The sequence below is a fragment of the Solanum pennellii genome, chromosome 1, assembly GCF_001406875.1.
Source record: "Solanum pennellii chromosome 1, SPENNV200".
NCBI classification, from domain to species: domain Eukaryota; kingdom Viridiplantae; phylum Streptophyta; class Magnoliopsida; order Solanales; family Solanaceae; genus Solanum; species Solanum pennellii.
The window spans coordinates 41,269,277-41,279,798 of NC_028637.1; positions in this window are offsets into that span (position 1 = coordinate 41,269,277).

Below are 10,522 nucleotides of genomic sequence, written 5' to 3' on the forward strand. Positions count from 1 at the left end.
GGTGGGGGGTGGGGGTGGGGGGAAAATGCTACGTCTTTCTCTCTCTCTCTCTCTCTTTTTTTTTCATGTTTCACTTTATCTTTTTTCTCCTTTTACTTATTTTATTCAACTATTTAAACTCAATTGTTAAAGTTTTAGCAAAGTCAACGTTCAATTCCTTTTCCACAATTTGGATTGGATATGCCACTTTTATACATAAGTAGTATCTCCTAACGTACAGTTAGATAGGAATTACGAGGTCTAATTTCATTTTTAAGTCAAGGTGTTCCTGGTGTACCATCTACCCAAGAGTTTTCAAAAAATAGTGTATGTGTATTTATTTGTAAATATTTATGTGGTTATATTTAAATCAAACCTTTCACTTTTCTTCGAATTATATATTATTATTATTATTTTCTAAGAATGACGTCAAATAAAAAATGTTTCTATGGTGGAGGAACACGATTAACAATCACGTTGGTATCATCTCTATAAAGAAACAAACACTTGTAGCTTTCACTATAAAAAAAACTAATAAAAGAGACCTAAAAAAAAGAGACCTCAAATATAGATAGGAAAAAGAGACCTCATGAGGTTTCACTAAAAAAAAAACTAAAAAAAGAGAACTAAAAAAAAGAGACCTCAAAAATAGATAGGAAAAAGAGACCTCATGAGGTCACTATTTTCATATATAATTTTTAATAATTTATTTTTAAATAAGGGACTTCATGAGGTTGGTTATATATAAAAAATATTTTAATATAAATCACTTATTTTAAAAATTATTTCTACTACTACTCTACCTAAAATATGCATCTCACGAGGTCTCTATTTGGGAAAATAAAAAATAAATTTTTGAGACTTCCCAAGGTCTCTTTTTTAGTCAAATTTGGTCAATAATATTTTAAATTTTTAGGGGAAAGAGACATGCTAAATTAAGAAAATAAATAATGCATCTTATTTTAACTGTTTTCCTTTTTTTAAAAATATTATTGACCAACTTTGACTAAAAAAAGAGAACAATTAAAATAAGAGGCATCATTTATTTTCTTAATTTAGCACTTCTCTTTCCCATAAAGCCCTAACTTGTCTCTATCTCTATCTCCCACACAATTCTACTGCTCAAGGACGACATTGCATCGTCGTTGAGCCTGCCAACAACCACTCAATCACCTAGTTTGAAGCTTTACTTTCCGTCATCGATTCGTGAGAACTCCATTTATCGATTTTGAACAGGTAATTTTGGAGCTTTTCAATTTTTAATTTGATAAGTTGTGAGCATGTGTAGCTAGTTAAGATGTAATGCTTGTTGATATATAACCAAACCTTTGGAATTAGCATTAATAATTGAATGTGAGATAAAAAATTGTCAAGAGGAATTTGGGGCTTTCATACCATGCAACCTCACATGAATTCTAAGTTTTTGTAAGCTTTTTGACTACTTAAATTTACAAGTCCAGAGAGTGACACTGGCAGGTGTCCCTCCAGTTGGTTGGAGGTCAATATCTTGAATTAAGATCATGTTTCTCCATTGGGTATTGTATCTATTTATCCCCTCGGAATCACATATGGACAGACCTAAAAGAGACAAGGAAAAGAAGGGTCTTACATCGCCTTTTAGTTTATCAATTTCCCTAGTTCATTGGGAATAATGCATGAGAATCATTTTCCTTCAAGATTTTTGGTCAAAGATTGCTACATAGATCAGTGCAGTGCTGATTCTTTTGGGGAAAATAATAAAATAAACAGAACTGAAAATGAGATAATGCTTGGAGTAATGAATATGAACATGTCCAGACACTGCATCAAAGACAAAACCAAACTATAGCATAAAAGATGTTAAGCTCTGCATACATTACACTTGAATAGAAATGTTGATCAATGAAGTTCAATGTACAAGTCATATGGTGTGAATCAGTTAGTTTGTTAGAGAATGTACAGCTGTACATAGTTAGGTTGATAACTGAATGTGTATAAGCTGAACTATAAATAGTCAGCTACATGAATGTAATAGTTAGCTAAGCCAATTCAATGTAAAAGTAATCTTCTCTTCATTTCTTCACTCTTCTATCCTTTTCTTTCTCTACAAGTTAGCAACTTATGAATCTCCATTAATGGAGTTTACATGGTATCAGAGCCCAAGATCATAGGCTCATTCCGCACTCAAATTCCATCATTAGGTGCTCAGATCTCACCATTGTTATTTACGTGAATCACAAGGCAGCATCAAAGACAAATTGAAGTATTCTCTGTTCATTCAAATGGCAATTCCAGCTGCTACAACTGTTACAAGTGATATTGCTCCATTCATGGCTATTTTTTCAACAATTGCTCATAATCACCCACTCTTTCTATAACATACAGACACTCCAGGTAGCTCACTCATCTCTCTCCAATTAACTGGATCTGAGAACTATGCACTATGGAGTAGATCCTTTAGGATTGGTCTTGTAGGTCGAAGCAAGTTAGGATTTGTCGATGGTCTTTCCTTAAATCTCTGTTCGAACCGTGTTGCATGATCAATGGAAGAAATGCAATGTTGTGGTGTAATCTTGGATTATGAATGCAGTTTGACCTGGATTACTGAGTTCTATTGTGTATGCTTTTGATGCTCGAAAAATATGGTTGGATTTGAAAGAGCGGTTCGACACTGTTAATGGATCTAGGATCTTTCATCTTCACAGGGAGATCAACACTCTCTCACAAGGAACATTTTCAGTTGCTGACTACTTCTCGAAATTAAGAGATCTCTGGGATGAGTATGATGCACTCATGCTCTGTCCTTCATGTCCCTGTCCAGAGTCAAGGAAATTTTGAGAACATTGTGAGTACCAAAGGTTGTTACAGTTCTTAATGGGTTTGAATGAGTCCTATTCTCCTCCCCGAAGCCAAATTATTATGATGAATCCATTTTAAGTCTAAAAGGAAAGGTCAATCTTCAGGAAGCTTTGCTAATCAAGTTAAACTGTCGTAAAGTCTTGAATCAGGAGCTCAGTCAACTAAAGTTCAACAAACTGGAGCTCTTTTCACTCAGGACCAGTATCAACAGATCCTGAAACTATTATCCAGGCCTGGTCGTGAAACTGCATCTACTCATCCTGCTAGAGTGGCTTCTGTAGATGCATGTATTCCTTTTTCAGCTTTTGTGTGTACCTATGATGTTAATGAATGAATAATAGATACTGGAGCTACGCATCACTTGACCTCCCAAATTAACACACTAACTACATGTATGGAAGCACCTGCTAACTCAGATAGTAGAGTACACTTGCCAAATGGAAATACAATTTCAGTGTCTCACATTGGTAGAACTAATATATGTACTAATCAGACTATCTCCAATGTTCTCTTCTTACCTGACTTTAAAGTAGATTTATTGTCAGTTTCTAAACTGACTAAGGAACTCAACTGCATGGTAGGCTTCTTTCCTGATTTTTGTATCCTCCAGGATCGGATTGGTAAGGAGGATCATGGGCTTTACATACTACAAAGAGGATCACATCAAGCTCAAAAAAAGCTGGTCAATACTAGTAGTAGCAGACTTGCTAGTGATGAATCTATGTCAAAGTCTATGTCTAATTCTGAAACTATTGATGTCTGGCATCGGAGGTAAGGTCATGCACCTACGACATGAGTCTCTTAGTTTGTTACAAAACAAGGATCACACTCACTGTACAGTGTGTCCTTTAGCAAAGCACACAAAACTTCCTTTTTTTTTTTATAAGCACTACTATGTCCAAATCTGCTTTTGAGTTGCTACATTGTGATATCTGGGGACCATACAGAGTACCCACTCATAATGGAAAAAGATTTTTTGTGACTATTGTAGTTGAATACAACAGATACACATGGGTTTTTCTGATTGCATTTAAGGCTGACAATATTGTTGTTCTCAGACAATTTCTTACACAGGTTGAAAATGTGTTCTCTACTAAAGTTAAAGTTTTAAGGACAGATAATGGTTGTGAGTTTCTTAGTCATGTGGTTAAAAATTTAGTGTGTGATCTTGGTATTGTTCATCAAACTACTTGTGTATAACCCCACAACAAAATGGGATGGCTGAGAGAAAACATAGGACCATACTAAATATTGCTAGAGCTATCAGGTTCCAAGCCTGTATTCCACTCAAGTTTTAGGGTGAATGTGTGTCTACTGCTGTTTATATTCTGAATAGGCTTCCTTTCAAAGTCCTTGGTTTCAAGTCCTCCTTTTAAAAACATTATCTTCACCCTCCTCCTTATCTCACCTCAAAGTTTTTGGGTGTTTGTGTTATGCTGCGTGTCCCAAAGTCTTAGATAAGTTTGCCTCTAAAGCAATTCCTGCTGTCTTCATGGGCTATTCTTCAACTCAAAAAGGGTATATTTTATATGATGTTCATGCTCACTCATTTTTTATGAGCAGACATGTAGTTTTTCATGAACATCTATCTGTATCCATTTAAAGATCTCAAAGCATCTTCTAATCCCATATTTCTAGTCTTAGAAGCAGTTTTCCCTGATGTTGAAAGTCTAGGTTAGCCGTCTGTCATCTTACCCCCCCCCCCCCCCCAAACTCAGCTGTACCAGNGACTCCATATGTGTCTACTGTAGTTGAGCCAGCCAAGAGATCAACTAGGCAGAGTAAACCCCCTATATAGTTGCAGGACTTTGTCACTACATCTAAAGGCAATGCATGTGCCTACCCTATTACTAATCAGCTCTCTTACTCTCATTTGTCACAAGCTTACAACCAGGTGTTGAAGGCTTACTCAGCTGTATGTGAACCTGCATCCTTTCATGAAGCTGTTTCTGATCCTACATGGGTAAAAGCTATGGAACTGGAAATAGCAGCTTTAGAAAGTAATAAGACATGGAGTATAGTTGATCTTCCACCTGGTAAAAAACTCATTGGTTGTCGATGAATTTATAAAATCAAGTATCTCTCTTCAGGGGAAATAGAAAGATATAAAGCACGGTTGGTGGCAAAGAGGTTCAGTCAGAAAGAAGGCATTGATTTGGTGAAACCTTTAGTCTTGTGGCTAAGATGGTTACAGTCAGGTCAGTGGTTGCTCTTGCAGCTTCTAAAGGGTGGTACATCTATCAGATTAATGTCCATAATGCTTTCCTCAATGGTGATCTACTAGAAGAGGTATACATGACTATTCCAGTGGTTTTGCTAGACATAGGGAGACTCAGAAGGTCTGCAAACTCCACAAGTCATTATATGGACTCAAGTAGGCACCAAGGAAATTAAATATGAAGCTAACAGAAGCATTAGTAGATATGGGGTTTAAACAGAGTCACTATGATTACTCTTTATTCACAAAGTTGGTTGGCTATGACACAGTGATAGTACTAGTGTATGTGGATGATCTTATAGTTACTGGAAGCAATCAAAAACTCTTTTGTGACACCAGACAGGAGATTCAAAAGAAGTTCAAGATGAAGGACCTAGGTGAACTAAAGTTTTTTCTGGGAATTGAGTTTTCTAGGTCCGACAAAGGCATACTCATGTCTCAAAGAAAATATGCATTAGAGCTAATTTCTGAATCTGGGCTAGGGGGAGCAAAGCCAGCCTGCACACCACTTGAGATGAATCAGAAACTCAATTCTGTACAGTATGATGAACACATCAATAATGGAATTCCTGAAGGTGACACAATTATTAACGACATTACGAAATGCCAAAGACTGATACGGAAACTTTTGTACATTACCATGACTAGACCCGATCTTGCATTCTCTGTACAAGTATTGAGTCAATTCATGCATTGTCCAAAAAAATCACACATGGAGGCAGCTTTAAGAGTGGTGAGATATATTAACGAGTCACCTGGTTTAGGCTTGTTAATGCGAACAAATGACACCAATAAACTGACAGCCTACTGTGATTCTAACTGGGGAGCATGTGTGGTGACTAGAAGATCAGTTACATGATATGCAATAAAGTTTGGAGAAGGTCTTGACTCTTGGAAGTCAAGGAAGCGAGAGACTGTGTCAAGGAGTTCAGCAAAAGCAGAGTTCAGAAGTATGGCTGCATGTGTAGCTGAAATAACCTGGTTGGTAGGACTATACAAAGAGTTAGGTGTCAAGATAAACCTACCTGATATGTGATTGTAAGTCAGCTATTCAAATTGCTGCCAATCCAATCTTTCATGAAAGAACAAAACATTTTGACATTGATTGTCACTTTGTTAGAGAAAAAATATGTCAAGGGATGTTGAAAACTGAGCATATTAATACTAAAGACCAACTTGTAGATGTGCTCACTAAAAGTCTAGGAAAGGTACAACACAATATGTTAGTGAGCCAGCTTGGAATGAAGGATGTGTTTCAACCATAAGCTTGAGAGGGAGTGTTGATCAATAAAGTTCATTGTACAAGCCATGTGGTGTGAATCAGTTAGTTTGTTAGAGAATGTACAGCTGTACATAGTTAGGTTGATAACTGAATGTGTATAAGCTGAACTATAAATAGTCAGCTACATAAATGTAATAGTTAGCTAAGCCAATTCAATGTAAAAATAATCTTCTCTTTATTTCTCCTCTCTTCTATCCTTTTCTTTCTCTATAAGTTAGCAACTTATGAATCCTCATTAATGGAGTTTACAAGAAAATTTCATAAATTTAAAATTGGAGTTGGACAACTCAAAAGATTATTACTGAAACTTTTTTCAAAAGGTGTCCAGACAGCTACATAAGAAATGATGATTGGAAATCAAATTAGACAATCAAAATTTGATACATACATATAGGTAAGGCTGGTAATGTTTCCCAGTTCCTTCGATATTTCCCCTGACAACTAGTTCACAAGCACAGAGCTGGATCAAAAAATTTGCAGTTACAATTGATGATTAAGTGCCCGTTTGGATTGACTTATTTTAGGTGTTTTTAAGCCAAAATAGCTTTTGAATAGACTTGAAGTGTTTGAGTAAAGTAAAAAAGTGCTTTATTTTAAAGCCAAAATAACAAAAATAAGCCAAAAATCATAAGTTAGAAATTCTAACTTATGAGTTTTGACTTGTAAGTCACAAGTCAAAAGCCAATTGTTTTAGCAATGTATTAAATGGGGCTTACATGGAATTTAACTGGGTTGATGCCCATTCAGTTGGTATACTACCATTGAGGTAATTGTATGCAAAATCACTGAAAAACGAGAATATGTGAATTCAGTTAACTATGCTTATCGAAATTTGGATATTGAATTGGGTTATACCGGAAATAAAAGCAAATGTGGCAGTAGCATTCAAAAGATTCTACACTTTTTTTTATGTAAGGAAGCTTTACCAGTTTGGGAGGAAGAACACCAGGAAGATTTATACCCTTAAGAGTACTGCCCAAGTAATTTCAATAGTCAACAAAGTGTGACAATCTATGAAAACCTTCCCTAGAAGTACCCATTTAAGCAACTTAGGAGTAGTAATATTACGATGTTCATAAATTTACAGTCCGGCAAAAAACAAATACCAAATAGTTCTATTTTAAGTAGACAAGTTTGGGACAAAAGTTTTTGTAGCCCTTCAACTATGTAGTAGAATAAGATAGTTTTTTTTCCTCCATTTAAAGTTTGAGATAAAAGTGCTCTTAATTCTCAAGTCTTGAGTAAAAACTTATATTGTAGATCATAAGTTTAATAAATGACAATTATATCAAATGCATTTCATATAAAGTTTAATTACTTGCATTGAGTTTTCAACTAATTAAATTTTTATTCTACTTCTCCTGTAAAAAACTATTCTTAACTTTCCTTGACTAGAACTTGGAAGGAGTTAAGAATTTTAAACCTTAGTACTTTTAAATGTTTACAAATCAAATTATTTACAATCATGTTTATCTTTTTTTTGGGGGGTAGATTAGTTTATAATTCATCCCTTGTGATTTTTTGTATCTAGCGGTGTTAATTCTCTTTCCTTGCTTACTATTTTCTTAATTAATTATCAAAACTAATGTTTTAAAAAACTAGTCTCACATGTCTATGTTATTTAATGGGAAAATACACAAGTACCCCCTCAACCTATGCTCGAAATCTCAGACACACACTTATATTATACTAAGGTCCTATTACCCCCCTGAACTTATTTATAAGTAAGTTTCTACCCCTTTTCAGCTGACGTGGCACTAGCTTGAAAAAAAAGTCAACCAGCGTTGGGCCCACAAGATAGTGTCACGTAGGCCGAAAAGGGGTAGAAAATTATTAATAAAATAAGTTTAGGGGGGGGGTAATAGGACCTTAGTATAGTATAAGTGTGTCTCTGAGACTTCGGGCATAAGTTGAAGGGGTACTTGTGCATTATTTAATAATAAATAAGTTTAACTCGTCGTATTATCTTATCACTTAAAGCTTTCGGTTAATTAATAATTACTTCGCTTATATGCATCAATTGGTTTTAAATCATAATTTGCTCATTCAATTATATAATTCTCTTTGGATGTCATTATTTATCGTTTTCAATAATAGTATGATAAATTTTAAATAACCTAGACTTGTGTTAATTTATAAAAATCAATTTTACGCACTAGCTTAAAGTAAAAGTTTTCTTGTCCATTATCACGGTTAATATTGAATAACATCGAGACCTTAATTGTTACTTGTAACCCCCACATGAATTGCATGAGATACGGTCGGGACTCACATTTGTGGACCTCGAGGGATGCCTAACACCTTCCCCTCGATGTAATTGAACCCTTACCATGATCTGTTGTTTGTTGACCTTATCTAGAATTAGTTAGGTTAAATAGGTGCCCTAACGCGCCTTAATTCGTTAGGTGACGACTCTTCAAAAAATTAAAATCTCAAAAGAGTTGTTAGATCATGCACCAAAATTCATTTTTTTGCGAAAAATGGGTGGTGACACTGATCATTAGAGGGACCAATTTAATGGGCTTTTATGTTCGCTTTTCATACCTCTTTTTGTGCAGGAGGTCTATTAATATGATTGTTTTTCCTGCTTTCTTTTCAGTTTAGCTTTTAGTGTGAGGTTTTTGCTTGTTGTTTGGCTTTTCAAAGTTATAATAATCAATGTTTTCTTGGATATCTCAGTAACTTTCCTTCAGATACTCTGCTCCTGTTCCAATTTATGAAGCTAGCAAGTGAAAAGCCAAATTCTGTCACTTTGGTTAAGCCGTTTTGTTATCATCAATTTGATCCAATACATTTGTCATTATTTTTTCCGTATCTTCTTCCTAACTCCGTTCTTTAGTTTTACTACTAATAGTTGTTACTTCAATTAATTTGTTTATCTTGCTGATTATGTTTCTTTGATCTTAACAATGATTAAAAATTGGTGTCTCACGCTAGAAATATGGGAAAAGAACAAGTGAGACTTATAGGGCCGCAGTTGAGTGTAACGTTTGTAAAAAAGTTACTAATGACGGAATCTTTCGTCACAAACAACACCTGATTGGTACTTTTAAGGATGTCACACGGTGTGAACAATCCCCGGATGCTGTAAGGGAAGAAATTAAAAAAATTGTTGATGAAAAGAAGGAACAAAAACGTCAGACTTTACTTCAATCAGATGTGACTAATATTGGTGATGATAAAAATGAAAATATGGAACACGGTGAATAATCACTTCCTTCAAAATCACGAAAATAGTCATAGAATGCAACAATCATAGAACCATCATCTTCATCAACTAGGCATGTAGCTACTTCTTTTCTTGTCCTTTGTAAGCTTTTTGTATTCCCCCTTAAACCATAATGGTTCTATGATCATTGCATTCTATGACTATTTTCGTGATTTTGAGGGAAATGATTATTCAGTAGCTTCATCTTCTTCTCCCATATCTTCATCTTGATCATCACCAATATTAGTCACATCCGATTGAAGTAAAGCCTGACATTTCTGTTCCTTCTTTTCATCAACATATTTTTTCATTTCTTCCCTTATAACATACGAGCATTTTTCACACAGTGTGACGTCCTTGCAAATACAAAATAGGTGTTGTTTGTGACGAAAGATTCCGCCATTAGTAACTTTTTTACTAAAGTTACACTCACCTGCGGTCCTATTGGTCTCACTTGTTCTTTTTCCCATATTTTCAACTCGGGTGAGCATTTTTTAATCGCTGTTAAGATCAAAGAAACATAATCAACAAGCTAAACAAACTAATTGAAGTAACAAATATAATAGTTAAAATGAAGAACAAAATTAGGAAGAAGATACAAAAAAAAATAATGACAAATTATCAGATCAGTTAGGATATTACATTTGAGAGGAACTCCACAAATTGGTGTACTTCTGGAAGAGGAAAAGCCATGCTCTGTCAGAGCCATAATTTGGTATTCATTACGACCACTATCATCTCTCCCAGTTCATATCATTATCTTCTTAAATATCCCTCCAATTCACACGTACAAGTTTTGATAATTCTCACATTATTCAATGAATCTTCACGTGGAACACAATGATGAGAGAATATTCCCAAGTAGTCTCTGAAGCTCTTTAAACAGTTTCAAGAAATCAGATTAAAAACCAGATAAATTCATATTCTTTGTTGTGCTGAAGGTTTTTGGGCATTGTTTGATAACTGGAACTGTTGGATCAATGCATTCTGTGAAGTC